General features: G+C 49.2%; 1 protein-coding gene across 7 annotated transcripts in view; it reads left to right on the top strand.

Moving 5' to 3' along the window:
- The first annotated feature begins 587 nt into the window (after window positions 1-587).
- Window positions 588-18,893, top strand: part of KATNB1 (katanin regulatory subunit B1) — a 637,584-nt gene continuing 619,278 nt past the window's right edge. For 4 of the 7 annotated variants that reach the window (XM_078671471.1, XM_078671467.1, XM_078671468.1 and 1 more), the window contains exon 1: window positions 605-688. The gene's annotated coding sequence lies outside the window, so the exon portion shown is untranslated. Of the gene's footprint in view, window positions 689-18,893 lie in introns of all 7 variants that reach the window. The other 3 variants (XM_078671472.1, XM_078671466.1, XM_078671470.1) reach the window with 2 other exon arrangements.

The following is an 18,893-nucleotide window of genomic DNA, read 5'->3' as shown; positions in this document are numbered from 1 at the left end:
TTAAATTGGGACTACTCCTACTATCTTTGAGCACGAAAAATTCTAATCAGAATAAATAGAGAAATAGCATCTGCCGGTATTTCTTAATAAACTGCTCCGGCTTCAAAGAGGAATTTGCCGGTTGTGAAGGTATAATATTGGCCAAGTGGCAACCCTACGGGCCAGAAATTAATGTTGTGATACCAGTTAATACTCTTAACACTCAGTTCTCCGTCATGGGCAAAGCCATGCTTCCTATATTATATCCAGAAACATGGCGAGCAGAGTTATCACATGGCATCATTGTAGTGGCTCCATACCAGTGCCTATCCATACATTGTGGTCACCTATAGCACAGCTTTTACCTAACCGTCTTCCACTTGCATGGACCAAGATGACGTTAGTAAGTAACCGCCGCAGAGACAAAAGAACGCGATGATTGGTGGAACAGTGATTAATGGTCAGACTAAGTACACGGCATTGGGTGTAAAAGTGGATGCAGAGCAGCAACAGGATTGGGTAGCGTCCTACAGACCTTGATACTGGCGGCTATTGGCTGGCAAACCAGGCGTGGAGGCGGGACCTAATGCGAGTTTTGTTGTGAAGTCGTTGTTAGGGTTCAGCCAATGAGCGCGTGTGTTGTTCTGAGGTCGTGTGGACTGTGCGGCTGGGGCGCCGGGAACAGATCCGAGGAGAGGGCAAAAAAAAGGTAAAATAGATATAATTGGGACGAGGATATCCATGAGAGGAAAAATATATTATATTTGCTAGTAGTCATTTGTGGCAAAGAGGCAAGTGTTAGGAGCCCGTCGGGTGTAACAGAAAGTTTCTGTTGACCTGAGTGCCAAGAAGGAGCATTTTTTCATCCTGGGGTTTGTTCGGCAAACATCAGATTTCTTTATTTCTTCATCCGTGCTTATATAGCGCGTACATTACCCAGAAGTGTCTGAGCGAAGTAAATACATAAGGAAAGAGAGTAATAAGGTAGTAGGTATCACTACTTGTATGTACACCAGTTAACTCGTGGTGAGAGTTACAGATTCGCTTCTTAAGAAAAGGTCGAGCGATTAGGGTTACACTAATACACAATACATATTTACAAAATTGATACAGAGGATCATGGGAGTCTCATGAACAATTAGCGTCATGAGCTGGGATGAGGGGGCGTGTACCCATTTGGGAGCTTGGCGAGGAGAGTTATTGATCGATGTGTCTTTGGAGGAGAAGAGTTTTAAGATCTGTTTTGCAAATCCGGAAAGACGTGGTGGTGCGAAGGTTTGGACATAAGTCTAGCCCTTTTGAAAGTTGGAGGTTCAGACAGTAGAATTTCAACATTGCATGACGTTCTGAAGTTGCCTGATACGAGTTTGCTGGCCAGGTAGCGAGGGGTGGAAATGTGTATGGCTTTGTGGGTGATGCAAGCAGTCTTGCATATTGACCCAGCTTCAATGGGAAGCTATCGAAGAGAAATCTATGTGGGTGTAAAATCCTTGTTTCTTTTGGCCACATAGAGGAAATTAGCTGCTGAATGGAGGATGGACTTTAGAGAAGATAGGTGGGTTTTGGGAAAACCTGCAAGGAGAAAATTGCAGCTGTCCAGTCTGGAGGGTACCAAAGATTGAACCAAAGTTTTCAGGTCTTTCTCAGGAATGAAACTCCGAATCCCCCTAAGAGGGCGCAGTTGGAAGTTTGCATTCTTGGCCATGGTGTTGATTTGGGAATGGAGGGTGAGTTGTAACACCTAGGGATTTGGCATAGTTAACAATGTTAGGTTTGTTGTTAAGAATGTTCAGACTATCCATCAATGATTGAATAGGTGACTGAGAGTTAGAGGTTACGATAAGAAGGAATTCGGTTTTAGACGGATTCAGAATTAGATGATGAGACGTCATCCATTATTGGATGGAGTTGAGGGCGGCGGCGAGGATTGAAATGTTGAGTGTAGAGGACACCTTTAGATAGAGTTGGGTGTCGTCAGCATAGCGGTGTGAAGCTTCCTTGGCTCAGGAGGGACTCTGGGGGTAGAGGGGAGGAAGAATGTCTCTCACTCAAAGACACGCGACCCAGGACATAGGTCAGTGGTGTCAGTTATTTACACAGGGCACTGTATATGTGCGTAGCATGAAACTTTTGACCTGCAGAAGTAGGTAGTTATTGACAAACGGATAAGTGTGCACAGTTATTAGCTAATAGAGAAGAGAGCATTTATTTATCCGTGGGACCGAAAGAGAGACATTATTGTAGGTTAGGGGGCAGAGACCTTTTCTGGCTCTTTGTAAAGGAGACATTTTTAGGTCTCAGCATGCGCTGCGTAGAAAAAAGACATCTTGAGAGCGCTCCAGCTTTCCAGGCAAAAACGTGCACGCGTAGCATTGCTTTCTATGCAACGCATGCACGTTTTGACGATTTCCTTGCGAGAGCGCGCACCGCCATATGGTCGCATGCTCCCGAAAGGGAAACGCTGCCTGCTCTCGGCCGTTCTCCTGCATTAAGGGCGCTGTCTCAGAGACTAGACCAGAGCAGCACGAGTGTGCCACCTTCGCAGGGCACCTCGTTCTACGTAGCAGTGGATTCTGGCGACTTGGGCACTTGAATGCAGCTAGGGGACCAGTTGACTTGTTTTGGTGTTGTCTGTGTTAACCAGGCTCAGCAATTGTTGTTGTCTGGGACATGCCAGGTTGCAGTGGCCACTTCTGGGCACAGCTTCTGACCGAGGGGCAGACTATGAGCTATATCTATGAGATCGTCCCGCTCACCCGCTGCCCAACCGTGCGCCCTGGGTTCCCTCCTAGGCGGTATTGCCCCCACTCCATCTGGCATGCAACCTTGGACAGGAGCATATTGTCGCTTTGCGTCTCCAGGGGCATTTGACATAAACAGTGTATACAATACTAAGTGTATGGTGATTTCTGATGCACAACAGTTTTTGATGACACGTGATTTACCTGTTTATGCACATTACGCGTCTGTTTTTATTTCCAAATTACATTTGTGTAATAAATATGGGACCGATAGTGCTTGCTGTTGGACCTTCCTGCAATCATGTTGGGGACATAATATAGATTTTGATTGGGGGGCAGTTGGGGGTCGCCTGTACAACCTGCAGACGGAAGCCGTCTCTTCAAAGCACAGACATATCTCAGGAGGGGGGGTGTTGGGAGCGAGAGGGGGCGTCTTTACTGTGTTTAAAGGCTGCTGGCGATGGGCTAGGCAGAACTCTACAATTCTGAAACCTGTACCTCCCTCTGACCCCTTGGCATTTAGTTCGGATATATATATTATTTTTTATATATATAGTCCCTTTTGAGATCAACATCCCTGCAGCTGAAAACGTCAGTGAACCCTTCTGAATGACAGTAAATGAGGGTAACATACCACTCGCACGCAGCTCTTGCAGCCTTTACGAAGTGTTTTGGAGAATAACACAGTAAAGAGTTTTTTTTAAAGTGCCTGGTAGCACGTGCTCTGGTCACCCTTGCCCGATGTCTGCTATAAACTTGTCTGTTCAGTGATAAATAAAGTGACTATCGGGCTGGACGACCTTGGCGGGGGTGTTCGATAAATAAGGCAGGGTGCGGGAGCCTCAGCCGAGCTTCGAGGAGGGAGGGAGTTCTCAAGTAGTTTCCTAACCACCGTGGAGTGAGTGATGAGAAATAGCTGACCGTCAGGGTGAAAGGAGGGGGCGCGTCCAGTGTCAGTGCAGGATGTTCCTGTGGGTCTACAAACTGCCCCGACACCCCTCCTTCCAGTATTTACGAGCTCGGAGACCTGGCCTTATTTTTTAATCACGGGACATTAGCGATTTTCCCAGCATCACTGGATGTTGACCTAACAGTTAGCGCTATATAAAACTCTGTAAAAAAACCAAACTCATCTGGTTCCCCTGTTCCAAAGTTGGCAGCTCCGGCCATTAGGCCGCGCACCTTCCTAAGTGAAGTCCTCGTCCCAGTAAGTGCCACAAAAATAAAACAAGCATTGGCATAGCCAATAGGTCTCGCTTTTGGGATCTATAAGGATTTAGTTATGCAGCACAATATCCTTGGTGCAACAACATCAACTGTTGCATGACTAAACACTTATAAGGTCCCAAAGGCGAGACCTATTGGCTATGCCAATGCTTGTTGAATTTTGCAAGCTTTCATTTTGTGTTCCATGATAAATTGATTATGTAGCGTTTCCCTTAATGAACCGCTGAATCTGACAGCTAGGTGTGAGTGTTTATATCTGACACCTACTCTGTAAAACCCATTTATGGAAATCATATAAAATGCTTCAATAATTTTTTTCCATTCTGAAACCCGAAGCAGAGTTTTTGGGACCAAGTCTGCATAGTTCCGATTACATTGATGTTATGTAGTTGGCTTCTGACCAGCCATCATGCCTCTTAGCACCCACATGAGTTCGGAAGCCGCCTCCCTCTGCCACCCTCCAGTATGAGGAATTCTATTACTAGTAAAGTCTGTTTAGAACATAAAGATCCAGCATCAACAACAGTAATTTTGACCCAGATTATATGCAGTCTGACTGGCTTTGATCCTAGGTGTAACCGCCAGGGAAATCTGATGACGACCGGGAGAATAGGTGAGCATGATTGGTGCAGGTTGTCCAATCCTAAAATCATATGAACATTAATTATCATTGTTCTTAACCATAGCATTGCGATCAGCCAGATGGTATGTGAGGCATGCTTTTTCGTTTTGGCATGTTGTTGCCTTTTATGTTTATGGGGACATTGGTGAGCGAGAAACTTTTGGAATACTTTTAGTCTGGCTTTATAGAAGCAGCTTTACAAGGGATCGAGGAAAACATTGTTGCTGTTTTTATTGAGGCATTATTAGTGTGAACTTTGTGGTTTGCTGGTCCGTCCTGGCATTTAGAAGGTTACCATTAAAAGTTGAGCATCACCATAGCACCATGAACTGCTGGTGGTCCCATTGAGGAATTCTCAGACCTCCTTGTTTATCCGATATGGCCAGCCCACCCTCTCAGATGACTTAGAAACCTCTCAGACAACATAAGCCAACAAAAACAAGCAACACCATCCTCCAACTCTGATCAACACACTTAGCATGGTACAGCATATCACACAACCAAAACGCTCCAAAGGCCCCACCCTCAACCTTGTCTTCTCAACATCACTAACAATCCAGTGAAAACCACCCATACCCCTGGACTGAATCAACCTCTTCTCCATCCATATCTCCCTGCTCAGCGGCCTAGTAGCAAACAGGTCAACCCAAAAGAGAAGACCAACCTTCAGATCCTTCAAAGACTTCTCCATTGACAACCTAATGCTTGAACTCCTCTTTCACCCTCTCAGCTCTAATAATCTTCTAAACCTCTTCAACACTTTTTTTTAGAAAATTATGTGAACTCCCATGCCTCAATTAAAACAGAAAAATGCAAGCCAAGGCCTTCAGCACCCTGTTATTCATCATCATCAACATCTTTATCTGTTTTTTACATAAAACCATAAAAGTACAGATAAAAATGTACATATGTAAAATATCTTCATTATCAACATTATACCAAATATAAATATATATAATATATATATATTTTTTTGAAAGACCTTTATTATACAATTTTGAGTGTACACAGCATACAGCCTACAACCCTTAGGGCCAGCAGCGTCAAATTTCATTTTCGTGTATTATCAACGGAATAGCACAGCCCATTTGCCGACAACCCGGGGGTTCGGCGGCGTTGTGGAGTAATGTGTGTGCAGAACCTGTGTTGTACCTCGGATAACATTTAGGTCCATTTTCTTGTATTTAAGAAACAGTCTAACTAATTGAACATATCATCAAAGTATAAAGCAAAAATCAGACACATTGGTTTGAGCACTTCACCCATCTATTCCGGCGTGTAAATGTAATGTCTCAGGGTACGCAAGGGTTTCTCACAACATTTTGGTTGGCTTATAGCACGCTCACATTTGGCCACACCGCTCGGCTGCCACGGCGGATTAGGCCCTCAGACCCCCCTCCCGCCCCCATCGTGGTGCATGTCTAAGTTGTAGGTCGGGGTCGCCGCGTCAGCCCACTCCACCCACTCACGTCTCACTCCTCCTCCTCATCCGAAGTTAATGGCTCGTCTTCTTGCAGCGGTTCGCAAATCTCCCCCCGAAATACATTCCAATGGGTCTATATTTTGTTCCATTTGCGTGGGCATGCCCTTGCTGTATAAGCCGCCCTTTCCGCAATCATCGCCCTATCCACATTTGAGCACCATTGTGTCAGTGTGGGGGCCTCTGCCGCACCCCATTTCTGTGCTATATCCTGTTTCGCTATGAGCATTCCTATCGTGGACCATATCTGGCCATGCGTGGTGAGATCATTCGGCCCCCACACATTCAGCAGGCATTTGCGTGGTTCAGGGATAATGGACAACCCCAGTGTCTGTGAAATGGTGCGCATCATTTGTCTCCAGTATTCCATTATTCAAGGGCATTCCCAAATGGTATGCAGAAAGGTACCTTCCTCCCCACAACCTCGTAAACAATAAGGATGTTGCGCCCGCTGTATCTTGTGAAGGGTCGTTCTTGTGTAATATACCCTATGTAGGATCTTAAGCTGCACTAAGCGGAATCTGGCTGATATGCCCACCTCCTTCGGGGATGCCAGTGCCTCATTCCACTCGGTTTGATCCATGTCCTCAACCTCCGCCATCCATTTCTCTCTCAGTTTCAATGCAGGGTCTGGTAGATTGTTAAGCAACTTACGGTAAGTGAGAGAGGTGGCCTTTTGTTGCATGTAATCCGTTAGGAGGCGGTCCTCAAGGGGAGATGCCTCCGGGATCTCTGAGTCAGGTGGTACGACTGCTAGTAGGGTCGGATCTGTACGTATCTATACAATTCTGTTTCCCTTAACTCATATTGCTGTCGCAGCTGAGTAAATGTTATCACTGTGTCCTTGTCCCACATGTCTCCCACAGTTGATATCCCAATGTTGTCCCACTGTGTGAAGCCCTTACATTGTCGCAGGCTCCCCAAAGCTTTTGTTTCCCACAGCGGGGTGAGTTTGGTGATACGTCCGTTCCATCCAAGTTTAGTCTGCGCTGTATGCCACAGAGCAGCCGTAAGCCGTGTCGGCCCCACCAGCTTACACACAAGACTCTTGTTGTATAGGGGAGCTAACATACTGTTGACGCCCAGCTGCGCCCTGTCTGCCCTATATGCTGGGTCATCCTGTGAAGCGTGCCGCCACTGATTTATGGGCCTTAATTGAGCCACCCAGTAGTACAATTGGAGGTTCGGCAGCGCGATTCCCCCTTCGTACCAACTCCTGTTCATTTTGGCCTGCGCAATGCGTGCTGGGCGGTTACTCCAGAGCAAATTGGATACCAGCACTGCTACCTGCCCAAAATATCTGGTTGGGACCGAAAAGGGCTTGTTATCTAAAACGTAGAGAAAGCGCGGCAGCGACATCATTTTGTAGAGCTCCGCCCTGCCCAGCAGTGTCAGAGGCAAGGTCGCCCAAAATTTAACATCTTGCTTCAACCGATCTAACGGTGGCTTCAGGTATTTATCAAAGAATTCCAGTGGGTCTCCTGTGACATGTATGCCTAAATATTTGAAGGAAGACCCTGCGAAGCGCAGAGGGCAATCTGTAGCAAGAACGGGCAGTGGGCCCCGCAACACATAAAGTTCGGACTTTGCCCAGTTTATTGTGTATCCTGAGTCTTTCCCATGTGCATCACACAGGGTCAGAAGTTCCGGTATACTACGTTCCGGGTCTGTGAGGTATACAAGCATGTCATCAGCGTAGAGCGAGAGGCGGTCCTCCCACCCTTCCGCCCAGGAGATTCCTTTCAGCAGTGGAGTGGAGCGAATTAGTGTCGCCAGCGGTTCCAATGCCAGCGCAAATAGTAGCGGAGACAAGGGGCATCCCTGCCTCGTACCTCGTGCTAGGGGAAATACCGGGGAAAGATGTCCGTTCGCCACGACCTGAGCTACGGGGTTGGTATAAAGCAACCTCACCCACGCTATGAATTTGGGACCAAGCCCCATATGTGACAGCACCCCGAAGAGGTACTGCCATTCCACCAAATCAAAAGCCATTTTCGCGTCAAGTGCCAATATGACCGCTGGGGCCGAGAGTGATGTGGCTCTGGCCAGAACGCCATGTACTCTCCTCAGATTAAGGGCTGTGTTCCTATGGGGCATGAAGCCCGACTGATCAGGGTGTATCAGTCGTGGGAGGTGAGGGAGCAGCCTGGCGGGCAAGAGTTTTGCCAAAATTTTTGTTTCCGCATTAAGAAGGGAGATGGGGCGATACGACGTGCACTCCGCAGGAGGTTTACCGGGCTTAGGAATGGCCACTATCGTGGCAGTCCGCTGATCCAGCGGAAGTTCAGCCATAGACAAACTCTCGGTATACATATCCAGTAAGGGCCCACACAGCTGTTCAGACATGGTTTGATACCATTCTATCGGGATACCGTTAGGTCCCGGTGCCTTTCCAGCTTTTAGGGCATGTATGGCATGTCTGATTTCCTCAGCCGTAATGTCAGTCTCCAGCTCCGTAACTGCCTCTGGTGTAAGTGTTTGTGTAACTATGCGCCTAAGTGAGGTTCGTGCCATGTCTGCCGACACCTCCACGTCTGGAGTGTATACACCTGCGAAATGCATTGCAAGGGCCCGCACCATCTCCTCGGGACGCGTCTGCGCCACTCCCTCCGAGTCGTATATTTCTTGTATCCCGTGAGTGCTTCCCCCTCTTTTATCCAGCCAGGCCAACATTTTCCCTGCCTTATCCCCAACATCAATTGAAGCTTGTTTCCTTCCCAGTATAAGAATTGGCTTGGTAGTTTGGTTTGCCCTGTTCCCATCATGCACTGGGACAGGAACAGACTAATTTGCATATAGCCAGGTTCTGAGCTGGGATGGTGCAGTGAGCTAAAAAACGGTGATGGATTAAAACCATGATCTATTGACTTGGTAAGAGTATTCTGCATCATTCAGAAACTCTGTCCATCACCACCCCCCTTTTCCAAAATCGGTTTTATCCCCAACATCATACACACGATGCGCGGTCGCAGTGATCTGCTCATTCGTCAGGTGTTGTAAGTGAGCTTTATACTGCTGCTGACGCAGAAGTACTGTATGCGATGTTTCTGGTGTCGGGTCCGCCATATGTGCCTCGTTCGCGTCATGCACTGCCAACTCGAACTGTGACAATTCTATTTGACGCTCACGCTTATGTCCCGTGATTGACGTTATCGCCTGGCCCCTCAAACCCGTCTTATACGCCTCCCACAAAATAGCGGGGGACTGTACTGAATTCGTATTTTCTGCAAAATAGTGTTTAGTGGCTTTCCTAAGCGTCTTACGAATCTTTGGGACCTTGAGATACGATGCGTGTATAGGGAAGATCCTTTTACGTGATTTCTCCTGAGTGGAGAGGGTCAAAAAGACTGGAGAATGATCTGATATTCCCCTAGGTAGGATGTTGATCTTCTCGACTTGTTGTAAACCAATTCCCAACGCCAGAAAGTGATCTATCCGTGACAAACTATTGTGTACTGTAGAGTGATAGGTGTATTGTTTTGCTTTCGGATGCATGTGTCTCCAAACATCTACTAAACCCATGGCTTCCAAGAAGCTGTGAAATCGAGAAGGCCCAGGGGCCCGAGCCATGACCGAGAATCTATCCATCGAGGCGTCCGCTGTGGCGTTAAAGTCCCCTCCTATAATTGTATCCCCCGCTGGTAGTGACAAGAGAAAAGCACCCAGTGCTGGTAGTGTGACGGAGTGAAGCGCCGGGGGGGACATATATTGAGACAATGTTCAGGAGCTTCCCCTCCCATTGCCCCTGGATCGCTGCAAAACAGCCCGTTCTTCGGTTTTTGTGCTCAATATGACGAAAGGGAATGATTTCTTAACTAGGATACCCGTCCCCCTGGAGCCTGTGGTGAAGTCTGAGTGCACCGCCATTGCGTAGCCTCTCCTGTCCAGCGCTTTGGAAGCCCCCCCAGTGAGGTGTGTTTCCTGCATGAGTACTATGGCGGGGCCCTGTCGCTTCACTGCGTGTAGAACTAATCCTCTCTTGATTTTGTCACCCAATCCCCGTACATTCCAGGTCATAATGTGAAGGGGGGCAACTGTTGATCTCGGTACCTCCCCTTCAGGGGGGTCGGATTGGGAGCCGTGCACTGTCGCCATCAGAACCGTCTATATGCCCATTGCGTCCCAGCATCTGAGTGTATCGTCCGTCCCAGAACCCTGCCTTGAGTGTGTACCTAACTGTGTGTCTAACCCTAACCTGCAATACCTGCATAACGACAAAACAACCCCCCATGCCACCCCCCTCCCTGCCTCCCTGCTCAACGGACCCGGAACTGCCCACCCCCCCAACTCAGCAGAGTGCTTCACCCATCCCATGAACAGTGTACTTGCTTGCTGAGGTGAAGTGTCCCCCGGAGCAGGCAGCTCCCCTGCCCTCTTCGGTGTCACCCGGGTCAGTGTCCAAGCTCGGCCCCACCTTGTAAATCGTTTTGAATTATCACCCTGTGGTGTGCCGGGCACTCACGATTCTACATCGTCTGCCGCTTCAAAGTGTGCCTGTGTAGGCAACTGGGCCGCGCCGCCTCTGCCAGATGTCTGCGACCCCGCTTGGCTGTCTCCTCGATGGCTCTGGGTATTCCTGTTGGAGCGGCGGGTCAACCATACTTGTCTCCATCCCTCCAGCCATTCTCGGGCCGCGTCCGGCGTGTCAAAAAAACAGACCTTATTGTCTGCCACCACTCTCAGTCTCGCCGGAAACAGCATAAAATACGACAGTTCCTTTGCTCTCAGCTCCTTCTTGACTTCAAGGAAAGTCCTCCTCCGACGTGAGACCTCTGCAGTGTAGTCCGGGAAGAAGGCGAGTGTGGAGTTTTGGATCTGTATCGGCGTGGCCACCCTTGCCGCCTGCAGGATGGCATCCCGGTCACGAAAGTTAAAGAGCCTCGCCAATATTGGTCTCGGAGGGGCCCCAGGTTTGGGCTTCCCCTCGGGAACTCTATGTGCTCGTTCCACGGAGAAGAATTGCGAGAGCCCCTTCGGTTTGAGTTGCGTCTTTATTAGTTCTTCCACATAAAGGTCCATGGCGCGGGTGCCTTCCGATTCCGGAACCCCAATAATCCTGATGTTGTTCCTTCTCGAGCGCCCTTCCTGATCGTCCAGCTTCCCCCTTAGTTCCTTATTCTCGGCCTCAACACGCTCCATCGCTGTTTGCAGTTCCGATACGTCCGCCACTAAGGATTTTGAGACCACCTCGACCTGCTTCACTCTCTCGCCCATTTTGTGGAAGCCTGCACGCAGCAGGGTGACCTCCGTGGCCGTGGAACCCCACCGTCGCCTGAACTTGTGCCAGCGCTCTCATTACGTCTTCAAGCATCGCTTTCTTGGGTCCTTCACCCTCCGTTGTCTTTTCCGTGGACGTACGGGGTTCAGCCTGTGAGGGGGAGTGCTTGTTGTAAGCAAATTTTTCCAATCTGGATTGCGATGGGTTATTTTTCGGGCCTTTGCCTGCCATAGTGCCTTCTAGTGGTGCCCGTTTATCGTTGTCCCGCTGTTTTGTCTCCAGGAACGCCTCTCCCAGGCCGGACCCGGGACGGTCCGCAGTCCCGACGTCCCCCCACCTCCCAGGCGCTCAGAAATCCGGGCCTCTGGTAATGTGGCGTGGCCCTGGTGGCGGCCGGTGTCGCAGGTCATGCGTATCGTGGACTGTGTCCGCAGCCCCCCCCTCACAAGGGGTGCCCAGGGCCTCCTCCCCTTTAAACGCTGCCGGTGGCGCACTCAGCGGGTGGGATCCCCTCACCGCTAAATCGTTCCGGCCGCTGAACAGCACAGCAGTGCAATTTGCCGTGTCTGGTTGCCTTAAGCCCCTATCACGTCGCGTGTGGCCCTTGCCTTGTGCCACCACAGTCCCAGCGTCTTCCTGCGTATGGGCACCAACCGGCCGCGAGCCAGTATTAATACCAGGGCGGTTACTTGAGTCTTCCAGGGGGTAGTCCTACAGTACTGCGGTGTGCTCCGTCACCGGCCCCAGACTATTATGTGCAGAGGCGGGGTCTATTTTAACAGAGTCTACCTGTTCCCTTTCCTCCTGCGCCAGGGGCGATATTGTGTGCTGACCAGACCGCCGTTGCTGCTGGCCTCTCTCACCTGGCCGGGTGTTTTGCTGATCACTCACCCGCCGCTGCGGCGATGCGTGCTAGGCTGCGCGATCTCGTGTGGCCCGTTCGGTGTCGTGTCGGGCGCGCCACTGCTGCTCTCCCGTCATTACTGCCCGCGCTGACGTCAGCAGGCAATATAAGGCATTCGGGGGGGGGGGTAGAGGGAGGATTCCGGTCTTCGCCCCCGCCTACGTGTTTCGAGAGTTCTCCGCCAGCGCGGACTTCCGGCGTCTCTCTGCCGTGTCTCCTGCACTTCCGCCCAGCCTCAAGGGTTACTGGTGCTCTGTGCTCCACTCGTATTCAGGCCCACTTCAATCGGAGTCCTTTGCGTCGTGTCCCGGCTTGCGATTTTGATCAGAGTTTCGCCGGTGGGACTCCGCTCGGTCCAGGACCCAGGTTCTCCCCGTTTGAGGCTTGAAAAGTTTGGATTACTGTACGGATTTTAGCGGGGAAGCCGCCTCACCCTCGGAGCCTCACAGCTATGCTGCCGCCATGATCGGCTGCTAGCCACGCCCCCAAATATAAATATTTTTAAGGGTAAAATAGGGAGACGTTACAAAACTTGTGCAAAACATTATGAGCTCATCGTAAATATTACCCCAAATAGTACACATTTACAACAGTACAGAAGAATGAAAAAGCAGGTACATGTTGCAAATCTTTACGGAGCTTAAAATATTATTCAGAGCAGCATACATAACTTCTGGGGTACCGAACTCATAAAGGTAGCCCAGGGCCTGGTCATTGGAACTTGTTCCCAATGTTAAAAACACATTGCGGAAAAACTGCCTTCTCTGTGTGATATAAAGAGAGCTAAATAAAATGCTTGGTGGATCACTGTGGTAGACCATCACAGGGACAAGGAGGAAGAGATGGAAACCAAGCACCCTGTTCTGGGAAAGCTACCAAAAAATGTAAGGTTTGAAGGTGAAGGTGAATGTTGCCTTTCAGTGAGAATTATCTGCAAATAAGGTGCAGGCTGGAAAGAGAGAATTTACATAGTTCTATACGATTCCTATCTTTAATATATTTCGGCCAAGTAATTTGTAAGGAGTTTTCAGGGCCAAACGGTGACTCAAAATTTGCCTACAGAAATGGGCTTCAGGATTTTTCCAAATTTTAAGCCAAAGTAGCAGCAGCTGCAGTTTGAAGTAATCTTCCAAATTAGTTAAGCCCAATTCTTCATGAGTGAATAAGGCAGAAGTCGATAGCGGAACAGCCAGAAGCCTTCATAAAAATTTGTTCCCAGTTATCTGAAGGGATTTACTATTGGAATAACCCCAACCACCAGCACCAAATGAAACAATTGAAAGACCTTTATTTTACACACACACACCCCTATTTTTCTATTGGCTTACGTCCTAGTCTTTTAGAAAATCAAAAAACAGCATCAATTGACCTTTGAAACTGAAGAGCTCTAGTGTTCAACAGAAATTTCCCATTAGAATCAACATCCAAAGGGATTCCTAAATATGTAAAGAGTGGAGTTTGTAAAATGTCAGTACCTACCCCCCCCCCAAAAAAAAATATTCTTTGTTTTGGCTAACTTTGGGACGCATTTCATTATAAATTATTTAATCCGATTTATCTTAAGTCCCACATTTCCCATAAAACTAATAAAACCATCAAGTGATATTTTTTCGAGTCCATTAGCAGTTCTTACCATAAGTAGTGCATCATCTGTTTAGAGTAAGAGAGAGACATATCGGGAGGCAAACTTCTGTAAGTCCCTCCCAACACCACACAGATGAGCCTACAAACCATTTATATGAATTAAAGAAAGGGCGCCAAGACACATCCTTGTCTTACACCAGCTTGAGAAGGAAATTCCTCTTTGAGCTGTCCATCCCTACTAAACCGTACCTTGTTTGTGGCGTTCACATGAACCCTAGTAAGGAAGTTGATGATAGCACTATCAAAACAAAAAGCAGCCATAATGGACCACAGTTTAGCTTGATCTACTGTGTAGAAAGCATATGTTGGGTCCATAAAAGCAAGAATAGCACAATCTTTTTAGGTCGAGGCTCGATCGACCTGTTGTAACCTCTTCTATGGGCTCTTTTAAACCCACCAATTGCCATTGGCTGTTATCTGTGCCATTTACAAATACTGACTTGTTTATTGGTGCATTTGTTTAAATGCCCCTCCTTGTAGTATGTATGTAGTTGAGCTTATATAGCGCACAGCTACCCGCAGTGGGTTTCCCGGCGCTTGCTTAGGGAACCCTTCCTGGTATTCCCCTGTGAGATAGCAGGGTATCCACAAGGTGAAAGTCAGGCATCCCGCCACGAGGGGCCGTTGTGGAGATTAAGCAAGCTATTGCCCAGAGTCGCAGAGTGTGAACCCGTGAGTCGAGGAGGCACCGGGGCGAGAATTATCGAGTCTGTGGAATTTTTAGCCCAAGACCCCGCCGAGGCGGGGAATTGAACCCTGGTCCAGGACCGATCTCAGCTTCCGGGTCTGCTGCCTCTAACCCCTGAGCCACACTTCTCCATTGTGTGGCTTAACTTCCTCACTGGTGATTTCACTCAGAGAACGTTTTGTTTGGCCATGACACTGTACAGCATGTGATGGCCCCTCCTCCTGTATGGGCATTCCAGCCTAACACCACTTATTTACTTGTACGTGCCACTGGTGCTGACGTACAGCGGAAGACATGCCTTCACCTCCTTCTTCTGTGCTTAGCTTTTGTTTCCCGCTGTCAATACCAGAATCGTGGTTGGGGGACTTCCTGGAAGTAGTGGGCTGGGCCGTGGATGGCTCCTACGCCGGATTTGTACAACTCAAGCAGCAACACTGTCATGCAGCAGAAGAGAAAAAGCAAGGTTTGTTAGAGACCAGCCACAGTGGTTCCGTTTGTTTTGCTAAAAAGAAAAGAAAACCTGCAAATTATGATCGTGACAGGAGATCTGCTCGACCGTAGCTGCAGAAAAAATGCTATTTGATCTGATATGACGTTAGTTTTTTTCTGTTGGTCATAGCGCCGGGACGCCTCTTTGCTGGGGCAGCTGTGCGCTATAGAAATCTAAATAACATAACATAACAGTTGGACGTGGAAGGCAGGCGGTCCGTGGCGGAGAACGCAGGGTGCGTTCTGTTTGCCCTTCTGTGTGAATTGGAAGGAGTGGTTTCAGTGCAGTGGTTTCCGATCGTTCCTTCACGCTGCAGTGTAAATTACAAGGTCTGCAACGGTGGTGCGATGCATGCCTGCCAGGGAGAAAGCGCACCTCTGCAGGGCCGCATGGTTGGCGCCCCAGTACATCGCTCATCTTCTGCTGGAAAGTTGTGGTTGTCTTTGTGCTGCTCTGTCATCCAAATTGACTTTGCGGTTCAGTTCGTCTTTTTGAGCGTGTCATACACAGTTTAAGCTCTTTACCTCTCTGTGAAAGGCCGAGTTTAGTTACGTGACGTTGCTTATGCCCATCATATTGTCCCTTATTAAAGTGACATATGACGGGGATATTTGGGTAACGGCCATTAGACACGACATGGCACGGAATATATTCATTGAAACCAGTCTAAAAGGGACTGGAGACTTTATAAATTTAATTTAAAAAATTTAATTTAATAACGATTTCTAAAGCGCCTGGTGACCCAAGGGCATCCCCGCGCTATAAGGTTAGTGATCCTGTTGAGGGGGAGGGAGAGAGGAGAGATACTTATAGAGGGAACTCTATTTAGGGAATAGGTGTGTCTTTAATTTCTTGCGAAATGCCAGGTAGTTAGGTTCAAGTCTGAGGGAGCGGGGAAGGGCGTTCCATCCAGCAGCTGCTTGAACGGAGAATTGTCGTCCTCCTGTGCGAGTCCTTTTGAATCTAGGAATGTTTGCTAGGTTCTCATTCTGGGATCGTAGGGATCTGGTTGCTGTGTAGGGGGTGATCATTTTACTGAGGATCGCCGGGCCAGATCCGTTGATCAGCTTATGTGTCGTGCACATCGCTTTGAATTGCACCCTTTGGCGCACAGGGAGCCAGTGCAGAGCTTTGAGGGCCGGCTTGGCGGACATTCTGGAGGGGAGGTTGGTGAGCAGGCGTGCCGCGGCGTTCTGTGTCCGCTGGAGCTTCGTTAGGGTGGCCTCAGGGGCTCCCAGGTAGACCAAATTACTGTAGTCCAGGCGAGACAGTACTAGTCCCTGGATGAGCAGTTTCCTGGAAGCAGGTGGCAGTAAGGGGAGAATCTTGCGGGTCGTGCGCATGAGCCCGAAGCAGGTGCCCGAAATTTTAGCTGCTTGTGTCTTCATAGACAGCTCTGGTTCGAGCCACACACCGAGTGTCTTAATTTCACGCTTCGGGGGGGGGATTTCCCCGAACACGTCGGGCCAGAGTGCTGGGGGGATGGCCGTCCATTGTTTCCCTAGGAGCATCACCTCCGTCTTTGACCCATTAAGTTTTAATGATGAATTATTCATCCAGTTGTGAATTTCTGTAAGACAATTGGTCAAGTTTTCTGGGTGGTCGATGAGTTGGGACAGGGAGACGACCAGCTGAGTGTCGTCAGCATAGCTTACCATTTTTATGTTAAATGGTGTCGCCACGTCCTCAAGGGGGGCCATATATGCATTAAAAAGCGTCGGGCTCAGGGAGGAGCCCTGAGGGACACCGTTTGTGAGTGGAAGGGTGGATGAGTGGTGATTGTCGTCCCACACTTGGAACGTGCGCCCTGTGAGAGAGGATTCAATCCAACTGAGTGCCGTCCCGGTAAGTCCTGCATTCGCCAGTCTATGAAGAAGGACACGGTGGTTGACTGTGTCGAAAGCTGCGCTTAGATCCAGGAGGATCACTGCCACTGATCCTCCTGAATCCAGTATGCGCCTTGCTTCTTCAATGACGGCAAGGAGTGCGGTGTCTGTGCCATGGCCCGGGCGGAATCCAGTTTGGGATTGCCTGAGTACGTTGTTGGTCTAAAAAAACTGAGATAATTGTATGTTTACCAATTTCTCTGCTACTTTGCTGATACCAGGGAGGAGAGATATTGGTCGGTAGTTAGACATGTCTGCTGGATCTAGCTGTTTTTTTTTTTTGAAGTGCCTTCACCACAGCACTCTTCCAGCTGTCGGGGACAGATCCGTGGGCGAGCGAGCTGTTAATAAGTTCCGTGACCGTGGGCACGATGACTGAGGCTACTGTTTTGAGGAACCTGATCGGTGCTGGGTCCCGAGGTGATCCGCTTTTCATTTTCGTCAAGGTTCGTTCTACCTCTAGGCAAGTTACTGGCCGAAATGTCGGCAGTGTGGGGCGCAGATTGCTTTCGGCCTGGTCGAGGGATAGACGGCTTTCCATGTGACTAAGGGGGCCGGGGGGTGGGAGGGAGGCCAGGATACGGGTGATTTTGTCATTAAAGTAATTAGCTAGTTCATTACTTCGGTCAACTTTGGGGGTGGTGGGGGGGGGAGTGGTGGGGACTTTGAGCAGCTCCTTTACAATTAAGAAGGATTCCCTGGCTGAGTTGGATGATTCTTGTATCCGCGTGTCGTAGTGTGAGGCTTTGGCTTGTCTGATGGCCTCTTTATAGAGTCTGACTGTGATCTGGTAAGCTTCTTTGTTGGCATGCTGTCAGTTTCTCCTCCAAAGCCGTTCGGCTTTTTTGCAGTTTTTCGAAGTAGTCGGAGGTCCTCGGTATACCACGGGGCCGAACCAGGTTTGCCGTTTTTGTCCTCCCTCGTTCTAAGTGGGAGCACTGAGTCCAGGGAGGAGGTGATCCACTCTCTGAATTTTTTGTCGGCGATAGCCGGGTCTTCCGCGTATGCCGGGGTGGTCCTTTCTAGGGTTTTGGCCCATTCTTCAGTGGGGAGTCTGGACCAGGTCCTGTCCCTGCTGTAGGTGGACGGTTTTTGGGGTTTCCTGAAAGTTCCAGGTAGTCGGAAGGAGACTAAGAAGTGATCTGTCCAGGGAAGGGGAAGAGCCTCTTTTGCTTGCATCGAGGGAGAACTAGTGAACACCGGGTCCAATAGATGACCCTTGATGTGGGTGGCTCCGGAGTTGAGGAGGCAAATGTCCAGTGCCGCCAGATCTAAAATCAGATCTTTTGCTACCGATTCTGTCGGGTCTTCGAGATGAATGTTCAGGTCACCTACTATCATAAAGTTTGATAGAGAGTGGGCCAGGGTTGTAACTGAGTCCAGGAGGGAACTGGCGAAGGGACCTGGGAGACCGGGGGGACGGTACACAAGTAATCCCGTTAATGAATTGGTTGGGTTTAGCTTGATAGTAAAGTGAAGACTTTCTGAGTCGGTAATCTGCGCATCACTGGTTTTACAGTGGAGATAGTCCCGGTGGATAATGGCGACACCACCACCTCTGCCTAAGGGGCGGGGTAGGGACTGAATGAGATAGCCCGGTGGAGTTGCAAGTGCCATGTCTGATTGTGAGTGTGGGGCAAGCCACGTTTCCGTGAGAAAAAGGATATCTATCTCCAAGTCTTCTATGAGATGGTTAATCTGTGTCGCGTGTTTAGGAAGTGAGCGACAGTTTAGTGAAGCGAGTTTGAGGGAGGCGGGTGTGTGAGATTTTGTAGGGAGTGTGAGCTGGGCTGGCTTACATAAAGAGCAGCGAGTGAAAGGTCCATTTAGATCATGGATGTAATCACATGAAGAGGTTGGGGGTCTAAGGCTTAATAGCTCTCTGCGTGAGTAGCTTACCTTTGGGTTGGCTGTTTTAAGCAGGGGTTCTGGCCGGGGGCCCGGCCGTGCGCGGACGGGCGCAGACGGGCTTGCCTTAGGCGCGCCTTCGGCGCGCAAACGGCGCTCCCGCTGC

This window comes from Lissotriton helveticus, chromosome 12, assembly GCF_964261635.1.
Source record: "Lissotriton helveticus chromosome 12, aLisHel1.1, whole genome shotgun sequence".
In the NCBI taxonomy this organism is placed as follows: domain Eukaryota; kingdom Metazoa; phylum Chordata; class Amphibia; order Caudata; family Salamandridae; genus Lissotriton; species Lissotriton helveticus.
The sequence above is the reverse complement of the archived record's forward strand: the minus strand, read 5'-3'. Positions and strand labels throughout refer to the sequence as shown.